We start from the raw sequence: 17,439 nt of genomic DNA on the forward strand, positions 1-17,439 counted from the left end.
ATAAAGTGGACGCCTAAAGTTATTGCTTTATTCACTCCCTATTAAGCCATACCTATAGAGTATAGACGAAACTTTCTATTATACACTTATGCGTGTGTGGGGGTATATAACGAAGAGTGTGAGGAAATTGAAAGCAAGAGAGACAGTTACGTAAGGCATGACCTCAAATTACTTGTACCTCAAACCATACCTTTACTAAGGATTTGGTGTTACAACTTACACGTGCAACATACAGTGTTACCAGTCTTTGACCAAGCAATATATCATTTTTGACTTTCTTTGTAGACCAAATGCCAAATGAGATCCTTTTCAATTTTCCACATAAAGTGGTAGTAATATTCCAAGTATATTATATTTGTTCTTAAACTCATCAATTTCAATCAATATCCACAATGGTAGCCAAATATTAATCTTAAGTAGGCAGGCGCGTTTATAAATGATATTTACGAGGATAGTAACACTTTGAAGATTAATATAAGATTTAAATATTTCAAAAAATCATATAATACTTAAATTGGTCTCGACTGTTTATGTCCCGTAATTTTAAAGAGAGATAGTATTAATATTATTAGGAATGACATAACTAGACGGCATCATGGCAAATGCGACAGCAAAATCTGGTGATAAGAAAAGGAAAGAAAACAAAAATAAAATAAAGAAGGAAGCTAGGGACGTCAGCAAGCGTGTAGTACAACCAATAGGTTGCCGCCAAACAATCGATCGGCCTGCATGCTACGGAACTCATATGACGTGCCATTTTCTACCAAATTATACCTCCGCGTGTCATTGCACTTTTTCTCATCCTCCATACTACTATACTAGCATTTGCTTCCCGGTTCACTTTCTCACGTTAAACAATAACTAGTAAGTTACCTTCGCGCGTTGCGGCAGAAATTCGAACGATATCTACTCAATAAATTACAGTATTGATACGGTACAAAACTCAGTATAGCAATTGAAAGAGAAAACCACCCAAAAAATAAAGTTGTGATATATGCCACAATAAAAAAATAAAAGAATATCTTATTTATATTTCAAAGAAAAACGAAAAAAAAAACTCAGAAAATAAAATCCTGGTATACAAAAAAATATCTTGGCACGTGCTCGGTTTGTGATAAAAGGTAAACTAAAACCAAAGAAAGAGAATAATTAAGCAAAGACAAACAAAAATGAATTAAACTAGAGCCATAAGAAAACAAATAATTAACTAATGGCAAACAACAAAAATTAAGTTAAAGTTTGACAACTCTCATTGTTCAACTGTAGCAGTTACGTTTGCTATAATATATAGCTAGAGATTGCCCTCAACGCGTTATGGCGGTTTCTTTTAAAACTAGCTCAAGAAATTGAACACTACTTTACGCTTTTTACCACCACATCACCTTATTTTTCCGTTGCTTGATTAGTATGGAATATATAAATACATAGATCTTAAAAAAAATTAGTATGGAATATATAAATACATAGACCACAGGAAAACTAAAAAAACTAAAAACCAGCCAAGGCCAGATTCAAACTCAAGACTTAAGCATTATAACATCATAGCGAGACCACCAGACAAACTTTTCTTTTGTGTTAAACTATAGTCTCAAATCAATAAATAGTAAAGTAATACCATAAATATATAAAAAAAGGGAATTCCGTGGCTATCATGATTGGACCTCACCAAAATCACTGTAACAGCACATTTTCCTTTAATATATAGTATAATGGGTAACAAAATTCTTTTGCGTGAATTTGATTGATATCAATTTATTACGGTGAAAACAATAAATCCAAAAAAGAAAATTAGTAAACACTCAAAATAATACTAAAACTTTATAGCTTATGATAAAAAAATAAATTAAAATAATGTGTATTCGGTTGGTAAAACCTACACAGTGTTGGTATCGTGTTAAGGCGGAACAAATGATTTTCAACTGTTTGACCCATCTAAATAATTGTGTAGAATATGTTTTTTTTTCCTACTTTAACGGTGTTAGCTCGGTGGCAACGACATCTCTCTCACGGAATCATTACAGTTACCCAAATTAGATCCTAAAACAATGATGTTCTCTCTCTTTTAATAGCATATATTTATTGGATTTGAAACTAGGACTCCCGAGGAGGAAATGTAAAATATGTTAATGTGTCAACCGGACACGTTAAGATCTATAAATCAACTTGAGATAGTTTTAATTTTATAGATAATAAAAGTCAATTGAGGTACTTATAGACTTTGGAGACTGTGTAAAGTCAATTTGAAGTGCGTTAATAATCGAGCAAATTTATTCGTATTATCAAACGTCTATTTAAGTGTGTTAAATGTGGCATGACATTCATGCTATTTAGTTGGTTAAACTTAATCGTGATAAACCTATAACATCACATAATGCAATTATGTTTGAGTAAATGACACATTTAGCTAGTTATGTTGTTTTTTTTTTTTCCAATAAATGTGTCATGTGGGCACACCAAATTTTTTCACCTCTATATAAAAGGGAAGCTAACCCTCCCTTCTAAAGACATTAATCTCTCTCTTTCTTAGTATTCGCATGTATCATACTTATAAGTTATATGTTTTATAAATGCTTTAAACATTTTATGTGCGTATAGTGAGATGACTATCAAAGTGGTCCCTAAGACTACAAGCGGAGTATGAAAGAATGACCCAAATACATTAAGACTTAAGGTTACCTTTTAACCATTAAGAGTCTATGACTTATTAAAAGGCTATCAAACAACCCACAAATATGATTACAATTAGCCGAAATACACATCGGAAGGGTGTGTAAATATTAAATGGGCTGACAAATTAAGAACTAGTCAGATATATGCCTTCAATGGCAAGGTATTAATTGATTACTCATGAATAGGTTAAATGGTTGATTAGTCCCTTTAGCGCCTGCTGAACCAAAAATACCTCCCACAATAGACGTCAAAGTGCAAGCTGCCTCTTTCGCGCCAACTGGTAAATGGGCTAAGAGACTGAAAATCGTGGGGCCAAAACCAATTGCAACAAATCAAAATACCCCACCACATTTTTATAAAAATTTATTAAATGATTAATGTGTTTTCAGTTAAACTATTAAGCGTGAAAAGTTAAAAAGGCCCTGCATACTTACGTGATCATAGCATAACTCGACTTGACATGACAGAATGTTTTTCACTTTTTAGTCAACTACTACACGGTGTCATAGTCTTAAAAGAAAAACAAACGCTCCCTAGGTTCATCCGGAACAGAATAACTATTGTTTGGGTTGCTAACTTTGTCTTAGTTTTCTTGTAATATGCATAGCATATCGATGGCTATATACTTATATTAGTCTGTTAGAGGAAATTGATGTGTTTATTATAAAAACTTTATTTCCTGAAATTTCCAAACGTCAAATATATATTCAATACTTCAGTAAATGACAATTTGGCAAATTTTATTTCTATATTCGGTAAGTAATGTTTCTATACGTTTCTTTAATATTCTACTGAATAAAATAGTATATTTTGTCAGTATTCTTTTCTGCATAAATGATTGTTTAACCTTGTAAGTTACGAAATTTTAATACCATTACCAATTGTCAACTATGTCTTCCTAATCATGTTTAGTTTCTTTCGATTATCACAACAAGTTGTTGATGAGTTGACTATTAAGGAATGATTAGAACAATGACATGCCCTCAAGCATCATTCTTTTAAGTTTTATGTTTATCAATAATCTATCTCAATTCAATAAGTTAAATGAATAGCGATTCATTTATGATCAAATTAACATATTATTTTTTCAATTTAAATTTGTTATGATAATTTTAAAACTATTAAAGCATGATTATAGGCCACTCAACGCATTTTAGTACATAAACTGAAATTCAAACATTCGACCGTTTTCATAGAAGAAAAGGTTAACATAAAAGCTTCGTTGTCTGAACTCCGAATTAAGACCGATAGTGATAAATTGAGTTTGCAGTTGGTAAAACTTGTTAAGTTAGAGAGATTTTAGGTGAAAAGTTTGTTGTTAAAAGAAGTTCACATACGTCTTTAATATGGAATGGAGGATGGTAATTTTTAGGATTCATTAAAAAATCAAGAATACATTCCTAGGAGACAGTGGCGGAGCCACATCCAAGTCACCAGGTTCGGCCGAACCCGGTCCATTTTTGGTTTTTTATTTAACTTATAGGTACGATTTAATGAGCGAACCCATTATTTTTCAGCGAGCGAACCCAATGTCACAAAATCTTCGAAAACATTTTATCGTTCGCTAGTGAAAAACAAAAACTTGAATTTTAGAGTGACAACGATGTCGTTTTCTATACATGAAAACGCATAGTGAACAATTATAACATGTAAACCTTTTTATTTAATATGACTTTTATTTGTTAATGTTGTCAATGTACTTTTGTTATGGTAGTGATATTGCGTTTTGTTTATTTTGCCAAATGACCGAAAACTTTGACACCGAAAAATCACAAACCCATAGGATGAACTTCCTGACTCCGCCACTGCTAGGAGAAAACCTTCTCGTATTAGACACTAATATTATTTTAACGTCTAATGTATAATCAATGAAAAAAATTTAATGGTTAGATTACATCGAAACAGAAGGTAAGCGGGCGTTAGCTGCGTCGCTACCCCCTTTTGAATTGCAAAACCCAATCTTTTAAAAACTAAATTTGCTGAGCGCAGGTAAGTAACTCCACAGCTTCAGGCGCGAGGAAACCAAAAGTGTTAAAAGCAAAAGGAATAAACACATGTTGGTTGTCAAGACACGCCATCTCATGTTTTATCACCTTACTTGAAGCAGCTTTTAATGCATGGCTTGACCGACTGTGAAACCACTACTCCCTAAGCTCATCAAAGGAAAAACCCTTGTTAAATCCACACACACATGTTTTCCTCCTATCCATCCAACACCAAAATGTCAGCCGGTCGAAGAGATGATTTTTCCTCCGACGGGTCAGTCAGGAACTTCACAGGTGCTTTTTTCTTAACAGAAATTCCGGCCGGTCTGAATATATCAAAGAACACATCCCTAACCAGATCGTGTCGGTACTTGAACCTCGGGAGCTCTTTACAATGCACAACGTGCTCCCCATATGAGTCTAAACACGCCTTACGACAAACAAGACATATCTCATCAACCGGGAATGCAGGAAATTGGGCATTCATTCAAGTTAAGAATGGAAGCTCGTTGTTTTCTTTCCCTATAATCAAAATGAAATTAATTGAAGCCATGCGGCCCTATCCAATTATTAATTCGACCCAATTTAAAATTGACTTATATTTGCCCTTTGAATAATTTAAATGAAGGCTTTGTCTTGAGCCAGAAATAATAAAATATTCTCAGAACTCTTAATTGATACAACATGCTATTTTTTCCATTCATTCACTTGAGGATCAGTCGTGATCTTCCAAATTTTACTAATGGTATGGACGAATCCTTTGCTTCATCTAAATAAATATGTAAAAGATCTTAGCTGCACCTAAAAGCCGAGTGATCTTTGCAACTAGCATAAAAAGGTCAAAATTGTTGTCAAATTAAGGAGATAGAAGTATCTAACTAATATATCAAAGCAATACATGTTTCACATGGCTCTCAAATATTTCATCCACATAGGATGCCAACTAATCAATTTCATTTATACATATTCCACCTAATTAACTAATTTTTAAATTACCATTCGTTCAATTTAATTATTTTTTTTATGTTAAATGATATAACAATTAATGCATGTATTACTATTTAATATTTATTAATTACCTCAATTAAACCAATTATTACTTTCTTAAAATTATATTATTAATAATTTTTAATTAACTCAATTAAGTTATTACCTCGGAAAGAATGGCTAGTTTCAACAACTTGATTAATTGGCTTAATTTTTTTTAACAAAGATATTACATATTTATAGGTTAAAATTGTCTGGTACAATTTAACTACATTTGTGTATAAAAATTGAAGCATAGTTGAAAAGAAGTAATAACAGTTTGATATATTTTAGGTTCAAGGATACGGTTTGTTATCAAACAGTTCATAATGTTTCACAAATAATTTGCCCTTATACTATTTTTATGGTTATCTCAAAGTTTGTTTTTTTTAACAATTGTGATTAACCCATAATGGACAAAACAAATCCGCTCATAGTCGATAAACAACATAACCAATGGTGTTGTGACTAAGGTCATTTCTCTATATGTGAGTGAGTAGGCTTGACTAATTTCAACAAAAAAGATGGTTATGGTTATTTTATGTGTGTGTAAGAGATTCAACATCTTGTTTTACATGACTCTTAAAAACTAATGCAAATGTTACAATATTACATAAAAGTTTATATATAGAATCAAAGATAAATTTATTGTTCATGTCATCTTAGTTTTTATGTTAATTTAAAAGCGCGGATCAGGCTCATATTTAGTTTAAGTCAATAGTTTTTTAGTAAAATTAATTCGGCTTGAAACGGGTTATGAACGGAAAGTGTTCGGTTTGAAACAAGTTATTTTAAAAGAATATCAAATTGGTTAGGTCAAAACATGCGTGTCAAAAAGGGTTATGATTCGAATAAACTCGGGTCGAATCGTGTTGTTTTAAATCATAGTATTTTCTAACTTAAAAATAAAATTCATTATCTATGTATTCTTAGTTAATATTAATTTAAACAGACGGATCGGGTTCGTGTTTGGTTCAAAACAAGTTTAGATCAATGTGTTTTAAAAGTAAAACAAGTTCGGGTCAAAACAATTTGTTTTAAAAGAGTATCAAATTAGTTCAGGTATAAACGAGGGGGGGGGGGGAAGAGTTATGATCAAAATGAGTTTGAGTCGAAACGGGTTATTTTAAATGATAGTATTATCTAACTTAAAAGTCAAATTCATTATTCATGCATTTTTAGTTTTATGCTAATTTGAACGAGCGATTCTGTTTCATATATGGTTCAAAATAGTTTGTTGAAATAACCGATATTTTCAAACCCGATGGAAACTTTTTCATTGAATTATTTCCTTTATGAGCAATTTATGTTTAAATCCTTCATCACAATTATAATTAGTGTAATATATAATTTAATTTATGAGAAATTGTTATATCTTACTAAATTATTTGGCATTATGGATTTTTTTTTAAATAATTGTAATTGTTTTATATGCTTGATTTCACTTACAAGTAGCGTGTATCAAATATGTAAATATTTTTTTATTGACATTACATCATTTTTCAGCCCGTGTAATACACGCGTTATTAACCTAGTTGTGGATAATATTATTTGAAAATATAATATATTTGTTTTATGATAGTAGGGATAAATATGTGTCACGTTAGGAAACTACAATGATTTGGAATAAGTTATGAGAGTGAGAAAATTAGCATAGACGAGAATATACACGTGGCCAGCTGGAGATGCTTTCAATTTCATACGAGAGGCTGCCGTCGAGACAACAAATTAGTTACACAACCAACACCACTACGATAATCTAACTCACTTTTGTTACAAAACATTATTCAAAAAGCATAATCATTAGATATTCATTTAATTGAAAAGGAAATGAAACACGTAAAAGTTACACTTTTGTACTATGCTTTTCATGTTACACTTACAAATAAAAGCATACTTAATTTAAGATTAATTATAAGAAGATGAAAAGGAATTCTGAAGGCAGTGAAAACGTGTTTTTTATCAAACATCTACACATGTTATATAATTATATGTATTTATAATATATATCAGTGATAGTCAATAGAGTTATGTTCGTTAAAAACTCTCTCAACTAATTAAGATGTATTTAAAGTTAAACATTTAAAACAAAGGTGAAAGAAACAAGAAGAGAAGAGCGGGTTTGGCTTGTCCAGTAGAATAAGACTAAATCAAAGTTTTTGTCAGGGTAGAAAATGAAGCCACAATCATTTTTATGTCATAACAAGGGTCTAAAAAACACGTTTTTAAAAGGGATGATATATGTCAAGATCCCACACACCTTGTTCTTTATCCCTATCGATGCTCTTAGAAGCCACGCTGAAGATGTCATGCCCGTGCACGGTGATACTAAGTCATGCCTTACACCTTATATATTAAACATTAACCACACTCCATATGCCATAGAAATCAGCATTGATAATACTCCAAATGCAAGATGCCTTAGAAATTGTCCGTGATGATGCTATATTCCATACCAACATGTGTAACACCTTAAATGTCCTACCATACATCGAATAAGTTATGAATAACACCAGAACCTTGAATGTAGCTCCTAAAGGTTTAAAAGAAGACATAGACATAGAGGAAGGTACATAAATGGTCTATATTCCCCTTGAGGAAACTCTAGAAAACTGACTCGGACGCATGGAAGGTCTACAACTTGGATAGAATGCATTAGCTTAGAAAGTTGGGAGGGGCATGGGTGCCTTGTAGGCCTGTAAACGAACCGAATGTTCAGTGAACTATTCGTGAACCATAGGATGGGAAGTTCACTTATGTTCGTTTATGTCTGTTTATTTATGTTTTATGTATTAATAGAAAATAATAAAATATTATCTGGATAGGTCATCTGCTTCAAGATTTTATATTTGTTAATTTGTGTTCATTTAAGTGTTTTCATTTATATTCATTTACATTTGTTCATATATGTTCGTTTATCTTTGTTCAGTTATGTTCGTTTAGATTATAAACAAACAAACAAACACAAATGTCCATTTTTAAATAAACGAACATGAACATAAATATTTGTCCGATTAAGTGTCCGTGTTCTTTTAAGTTAAATGAACGAACAAGAACATGCCCTTGTTTGTGTTCATTCTATTCTTTACAGGCTTTCATTATTCACGCTGATGAATACATTGGTCTCAATCTTTAAGCTTTGCCGATTTTATTTGTGTTCGTTTGTGTTCGTGAACCATTCATGAACACATTAATTTCCTTAATGAACGAACACGAACAGAAAATCTCGTTCGGTAAGTGTTCGTGAACACGTTATTTTCTTATCGAACGAACATGAACAAAGCCTTGTTCGTGTTCGTTCGGTTCGTTTACAGCCCCAGTGCCTTGTAAGGTCTATAAACGTAGATTTAAAACACGTGCAAATCACATACGATATTTGAGAGCTTAAAAAATAGTTGATAAATAGTCTATGTTGTTGTGGGATGAGATATGCTTACTTATGATGGTGGTTTGTTTATTACAAAAAAATGAAAAATGTTGTGTGTGACCTAGAAGAGCAGAAGGCCATAAACCGGCATAAGAATTAATCTAGAGGGGATCAAGTCACTAGATTTTTTAAGTTGGCATAATATTGAAGTCATTTTGGTTTGATTATATTGTAATAAAGTAGGATAAGGATCTATTATGTTAGTCGATCAACTTATGCATTGTCACATTTATGCTCACACGTACATTTTGAAAACTATGTGCAATTTTATGTTATCTCTAGCTTTTAAACTACTTTCAACGTGCCGTAGATCAACAACATAATACTATTGGTTTCTATCTATGATGTTTTTAAAGAGAAAACTTTTAGTTAAGACCGATTAACGGAAGCAAATGAATTAATTAATATCAACCAGGATTGCTACAAATTTTGTGGTTAGTGTTCACATATTCCTCTAATCTAAATTTGTTCATTACTGACGTAACTACCAGCATCTTAAACAATAATTTCATAACAAAACAACCTTTAAAAAGTAATCATATATTTAAAAAGTAACATAATTATCATCTCTAGCTAGTTTCTTACACTAAGGCTAAGGGTAGTGGGGCGCGGATGAGGGAGCGCGGCCATCTGGCTCGCGAACACCACTACCACCTTGGCGCGGATGGGGGCGCGGATGGGGGGAGCGGGGCAGTCCGCGTGGGGTGACCGTTGGGGAGAGCCGTAAGGGTGGGTATTAAAATAAAAAAAAAATTCAAACTTATTATAAATATCACAATTCATTTTTTTAAATCACCTATCTCTTTCTCTCAATATTTCTACTAATACCTCCATTTGATTTTCCAAAGTTTGTTAAAAAATCATGTCTGGTTCGGGAAATTTCAACTACAACGCTCAATTTCAGATGCAGGGGTTGGACTACATGTCTGACGAGGCCTTTCAAGATCTAATGGCATCTCAAAACATGACTTTTTTCAACTCGGATACACAACCCGAGTTTTCCGTTCCGGAGACACAACCCGAGTTTTCCGTTCCGGAGACACAACCGGGACCGGATAAACCCACAAAACGCTCTCACAAAGGTAAGAAAACGAATAAAACCGGAGAAGCGGGCGGTTCATCGACACCAGCTGTGACGAAGCGAAAGTCTACTCCTTAGAAAAAGGATGAAAAATTAGCGTTGGCTAGAGCTTGGATAGAGATATCTCAAGATTGAAACGAGGGTAATTATTTTTTGGTGCATTTTTTTTTTAATTTAAATTTTTAGTTTTTGTTTGCAATTTACTAAAGTTTTGTTATTTTTTTTTAGCCGACTTTCATAAACGTCAAGTATTTTGGAGCAAAGTCCGGGAATTGTTTTATGAGCAAGTGGGGAGTAGGGACCGAACCGATAATATGATATCGGGTCAGTGGTCCGATATTCGTAAGTTTGTAGGATTATTTACCAACCTACATAACCGAAATGCAAATCGAATGCGACAGAGTGGGTCCGATGATCTTCAAGTTTTTCAATTCACTTGCGACGAGTAGAAAGCGGAGGTGTTAAAGAAATACGGGATGGTGAAGACGTTTGATGAGCGCTACTTGTGGGACGTGCTCAAGAAGTGCTCGAAATGGATTATGTTAGTTACTCTGGATGCGGATGTCAGAAAAGAATCGGCTAAACGTACGAAAACTAGCGAGTCCAGCTCCTACGTCTCTTCTAGCGGCTCGGAGACTCAAATTAACTTCGACCTAAACTTGTCCGAGGGCAATTTGAAAGAGCAAGGCTCTAGCCACCCCCCGGGTAGGGAACGTGGGAAAAGAACCACCGATCACGACTTCGGAAAAGAGATTGCTAGAATGCCAATTGGTCTCGAGTCGATTGGTCAAGCTAAACATAATAGAAACCGGATGAGGAGTTTGGAATTTCTAGCCAAGGACTTTAGCCACCTACCGCCATCCGACCAAGCGATAATTGAGGAAGAAAAAGATCGTATTCGGAAGGAATTGGCGAAAAAAAATTAAAAACGCTATTTTTATGTATTTTTTTTAGAGGTTGTTGCATTTTAAATTTATGTTTTTATTTTCCTTTTTATTTATGTTTTAATGAAATGTTTTAATTTAGTATTATTAATATTTATTTAGGCTATAATATTAAAAAAAAACTCAATCAAGCCCTGGCTCACCTGGACCATTACACCCTTTGAGGCTTGGTCTGGGGGCTTGGTTGGCATGCCTAGTTAGCGCCATGTGTCATGAAGATGTTGGTTCACTTGGGGCTCAACCAAGCCCCATTACCCTTAGCCTAAGATTATGAGTTATTGAGTTTGTAATTATTTTTTATGAAAGTGATTTATGCATGGTAATTCCGGAGACCATGCAATTATTAGACTTTTACGAGTGTTCAAAGCAATGCTTTAAAAACCGGTATTTTACTCGTACCGAATTTAGTTTAAAAATTATATAACCGATTGAACCGAAATATTCCGGGAGGTTCAACCGCATTGAATAATTTACTTTGTAATTTCATATATATAAATACAATTTCAACTCAAAAACAACCCAAAAGTATATTAATAAGCAACAAACTTGAACCAAATATCACATATAAACAATGGTTGTGTCAGATAGAAGTTTATACTTTGTACATGAAATTAGTCAATTACAAAAGATGTAAATGAACCAACATTGGATTTGCATGATACAAGATTGTTTAATTAACAAATCATCGTTTATCATGTTTACTCGTTTCAATTCCTTTCCGCTATAAAGTCTTTTTTTTTTAAATATGGGCTGCAAAAAATATAAAAATCTTTTAGATTTAAAGGCGGTTTGCTGGTTTAAACCAGTATATTTAAAAAAATCGGTGGTACGGTACGATGTTCTAGCAAACCGCCCAAAATACCGGGCTCTAAATACCGGTTACCTTACGAAAATTCGGTATAACCGGTTCAACCGGCCGGTATGTACCGGTTTTTAAAACATTTGTTCAAAGGATTGTTCATTAATTATTAGGCATGCAGTTGTGTATATTATGAGATTTGTCAAATAATAAAAATAAATAAGATTCTTCATTTTAATTGTGATTCTCGAAATACTTATTAATTAAGGTACCAAAGTTGAGTAGTTGGTAAAACCCCATGTATAAAAATGACCCTTAACTCAATATTGAATAAAACCCACTATGTTATAAACCAATTGACAAAATAGTTTTGGCCCATAACCTATCGATAGCTAGAATGAATGAGATGAGAGATTAGGAATTAGGAGAAATATATGTTTGACACCTAAGCTCCAATATTTTTCTTTTATTAGTGTCGTAAAATAAGATAAGATAAAATAATATAAATTTTGTAATGTAGCTACAATTCTTGTGTATATAACTTAAATAGTGTTAAAATCAGTTATAGCCAATTTTAGTTGGTATACTAATATAATATTTAAGTAAACTACGTATCTAATGGGTTGGTAACTTGGTATTAGTTAAGTAGAAACTAATTATAACAAAGAGTTGTTTCTAACGATAATATAATGTTTCCAACGATTTAGTCTCACTAAGCAATAGATGCATACAAGTTGCATGAATACAACTAAATAACTAATTATAACATAAGAGTTGTTTCCAACGATAACAACTTTCATTGTATAATTAAATATTCAGCAAACTAGTGATAAGAACGCTACTTAATTAACTTATGAAAATCATTTATTTAAATTGCATTTAATTTTACAATTTTTAACAAGTTGCTAAAACATAAAAGTATAATTGTTATTTAAAAAAAAAGTTGCATTTTCCACACACGTGAAAAAGCAAACCACATACCTCATATATGATTTTGTGTGATATGTGATTTTGTGTGAGAATGATGTAGCACCTTTATGCCAAATTCCACGTGTCTGGAATATGGGACCACAAGTAATGGTCTTACGGATGGTTGAGTGACCACCCCAAGGATCAAAAACATTGTCAAGCATGCTTCTAATCTACCTAGTTTGTAGACAGTAACTATGCAATTAACAAGTCATACGATCAACATTTATGCATGCCATCAACAAAACACTATGGTTATGTCAACGACCAAAAGTTTCTATATCAGCAATAGCTTACTGTCTACAAAAGAAGTCGCTCACAATTTTTTTATCTATTTCAAGTACGTTACATTTTAGAAGCATACATAAAGGTTTTTTTTTAATTATCTCGTTTATATTTCAAGGCTTCATTCTAAATTCATAATATGATCAACACAATAATTCAGAAAATTACATACAATATAAATGCACAATCTAGAAATTAATAGTTCTTTCCAAAGGGTTTGTTTTGGTTTATTGGTAGGAGGGGTCCGGTCGTATATGTGCCCAAACGTGGGTTACTTCTGAGATGACAAAAAAGCATAGTATGAAGAAATACATGTGGTCACGTAAAGGACATTTGTCATCCATTAGATACCTAGCAAAAGTCATGCTGAGGATAAGTCCTATATACCAAGCACTGAATTTACCGCACGTGTTATAAAAGAAAAGCACAAAACACACAAAGTAAAGCCCAAAAAGGACACGTTTGTTCTCTTTCCCCATTTCACACTCAAAATTTCATGTTCTTCGTCATTTAAATAAATAAATAACTTAATAATCCGTTTTATAGTTTGGTTTTAAATAAGCGGTTTGAATACCGGTTTATTTAACTTTTTTATTTTTAGTTATAACCAAAAATCAACAGATCCGAATTAAAAACATATTGCATCTAATCAAACCAAATTCAACCGATTTATGTTTAGATAGCCGGTTAAACTTTATTCGATTAAATTTGGTTCAATTATCAAAATAAGTAAAATTTGTGGAACTGATTCGCAAGTGTTTCATCAGTTCCGATGTTGGTTTATTCGATTTTAAATTTTATTTGTCCTAAACGAAAATCAAACTGATCCGAATAAGAAATATGCCTAACCTATAACCTATTTATCTGATTTAGTTATCCTGATTATTCTGTTTGATTATCCGAATAAACAAGATTTTTGAAACGAGTAATCAAACACAAAACTACATCACAACATTGTTTGATTTTCCAGTTACAGATACAGGTCGGTTTTTGTTCATTTCACAGTAGGGATGAGCAAAAATCGGTATGGTACCGAATTGGTACCAATGTTTTTAGTTTTCGGGATCGGTATGGTACCGATATTTTCCGAATTTTACCTTAAATACTGGTACCGTACCAGTACCGAATCGAACATTTCGGTACCGGTACCAAAAATTTGCAATTTTCAAGATCAGAATTTTCGGTACCGGTACCGGTACGATACCGAGCTCATCCCTATTTCACACCGGCCTCCAAACTTTTAAAGCCGATGGCTGTATCATAAGTTTTTTAAATTAAAAAAAAAAGAGGCCCTACTACACTCCTACTCTTATTTCACATTTTATATATATTTATTAAAATAATGTAACTACTCCTCCAATATTCGAATGATCCAACTAAGATTAACCTCTACAACACTCCCACCGCCACCCCTCACGCAACTTCAACTTCAACTTCAACCCCACACCTCTTATATAAATATGTGTCATCTTGCACTCTTTACTCTCATCACTTAAACTATCAAATCCTCTATTCCACTTTCCATTCCATTAAACAAATAATAAAACATGGCACTTGAATCCCTCAAAACCACCACACCACCACCACCGTCTCTCCACCACCCTCCAGTTCAAGACTCTTGGAACAAAGGCAAACGGTCCAAACGCCCACGCGCCACCGCCGATATGGAAACCGAAGAGGAATACTTGGCTTTATGCTTGATGCTACTTGCTGCCGGCAACCCCTCCGCCACCGTCTCACCGCCGCAGCATAACAACTCTCCGGCGAGTTATAACTGCACCGTATGCAACAAAACCTTCCATTCTTATCAAGCACTTGGTGGCCATAAAGCCAGTCACCGGAAAAACATTCCCGACGACCACTCCACCACCACCGCCACCACCGTGTCAACTTCTGCTTTGAAGCCTAGTGGCAAACACCACGAGTGTTCCATCTGCCACCGGTGTTTCCCCACCGGCCAGGCACTCGGTGGCCATAAAAGACGCCACTACGACGGCGGAAGCGGTGGCAGCAGCAGCGGTGTGACCACCTCTGATTCTGGTCAACGGCGTGACTTTGACTTGAACTTGCCGGCGTTCCCTGACAACTTCCAAATGGGGTTGAGCGTTGACTGTGGGAAGAAAAGTCAACTTTCGGTTAACGAACAAGAAGTTGAAAGCCGACTTCCGATGAAGAAACCGCGTTTGTCGTTGATAGCGGATTAGGTTATTATTATTTATATTATTAATTTATTATCATCAAATTCATTTGTTTTTATTAAATTATAGTTTTAGTTTAGAAAAGTAGAATGGATCATGCGTGTACATAGTATGAAAGAAAGATAGAATTGTTGTGTGTTAGTTTATACAATTGATTTGATTCGTTAAGTAATAAAATGCTCATTTATTTTTTTATTTTTTGTTAAGCTTTCCGCTGTAACGAGAACACGTCAATACTAACAGGTGTTAACTGTATTATTTTATTCACAAGTATAAGGTGGAAGATAAGTCGTATAATTTCAAATTATTCATATGAATGCTATTATATTAGTCGACTAGCCGTGTAGGGATGGTAAAAAAAATAATAAAAACAAACAAAACAAAAGCAAATTTTATGATATAGATAATAATAAGATATATAATGGATTTATAAGATATAACCAATTATATAAGCTTAAATAAAACATACACAAATTACAATTTCTAAATGCTTCCTTATATACAACGTTTGTAGTCGTATGCGTGACTTTACCGTCCTTATCCAATATATTAATACATTTTTTACCTTTTAATTTGGATAACCACAAAAAAATACTATATGCCAAGAATGTAATACAACCTGGAAAAGAAACCAAATACATATATATGTATAAAGACATGTTCCTTATAAGAACTGTATAATTAAGGTTTTTAGAAAGAAGAATAATAGAACTGTATAATTAAGGTGCATTCTGAGTAAGATAATACCTGCTCGTTGTGAGGAAAGTAACAGGTTTGACCTCATGCAAAAGTCAAATTCAGTAACTCTTCCTAGTATTTTGACCCATATGGTGCAGAATTTTAACCCAAAAAAGTGTAGAATGTTTGCAGATTTTTAATCCATCAGTGCAAAATATGGCCCATATGTGATGCCATAGATAACATTTTAGGTATGGTAAATTGTTAAATACCTGACAAAAAATATATAGCAAATGTAATCAAAACAGTTATATGTAACAAAAAAATATATAACAAATGCAAGAAAGAAAAACAGTTAATTTAAAAATGAACAAAAATCAAAACTGATATAACATGATGCAATCAAAACATGAAACTGATATAAAATGAAGCTTATGGAAAATACAAATAACTTATAATAACAGTTATAATCTAACCATAAGTGATATGAAATTTTGATTGTATGTATTACTGGCTGATCATTAAAAGAATAAAGTCAACAAATCTGTTATTTATAATTGTTATGATTTTTTAGAGTTTAGTTTCAAACCATTTGACATATAATAAAATAAATACTGCTAAAAACTTAAGGCAAAATAAATACCACTAAAAAGCAAACAAAATAAATAGCCTAAATCATAAACAAAATAAATAGCCTAAATCATGCATACAAATGGGGGTTAGCAATAAGAAGAGCCATACAAATTAAAAACGACAACTCCACATTTGAATATATGACACCATCATAGGTTTGGCTATCAGATTCAACAGAATTTAGTTTTTACTGAGACAAATAAGTGTTTTACACCTGTAAAATTAGATCACCTGTTTTTGGTTGTACCAATCCATGCTTAATTATTTATTGGCGAGCCTAAAGAGCTTAAGCTGTACCTTGTGGACAACACAGGTACTCCTCCATCAGTATCTTCACTCTTCAACTTGGTCCAACCACCATGTGACTCTGAAAATCATGCATAAAAACAACCGTAAGTAACAACCCATCAACCTACGAAACATTTAAAAATTTTAAACATGTGAAGTAAAACCTGTGATTATCAATGCATAGGTTATGACTGCCTTGTCCTCCAAATCTGCTAAACAAAACCAACTTGATATTAAAAAGCAATAGATTACAAAACAAAACAATGAAGGGGTGTCCCCAATGACATGTATTATAATAGACCAAATGAAATAAAGAGACAATTAGATTTCAAATTTCAATATTAACAATCAAGAAAAAACAAATGAGCTCTTTAGCCCAAAGAACCAAACATACCTTCACATTTTTTGCAAAAAGTGTTATCTTTATTCGATTAGAGCATAATTTTTCTAAAATTT

General features: G+C 33.0%; 1 pseudogene; it reads left to right on the forward strand.

Moving 5' to 3' along the window:
• Positions 1 to 14,711: 14,711 nt before the first annotated feature.
• On the forward strand, positions 14,712 to 15,396 carry LOC143600519 (zinc finger protein ZAT10 pseudogene; annotated as a pseudogene).
• The last annotated feature ends 2,043 nt before the right edge of the window (positions 15,397 to 17,439 follow it).

Source organism: Bidens hawaiensis, unplaced genomic scaffold (assembly GCF_021521415.1).
Source record: "Bidens hawaiensis isolate Kalapana, Puna unplaced genomic scaffold, B.hawaiensis_p1.1 tig00001960_1, whole genome shotgun sequence".
NCBI classification, from domain to species: Eukaryota; Viridiplantae; Streptophyta; class Magnoliopsida; order Asterales; family Asteraceae; genus Bidens; species Bidens hawaiensis.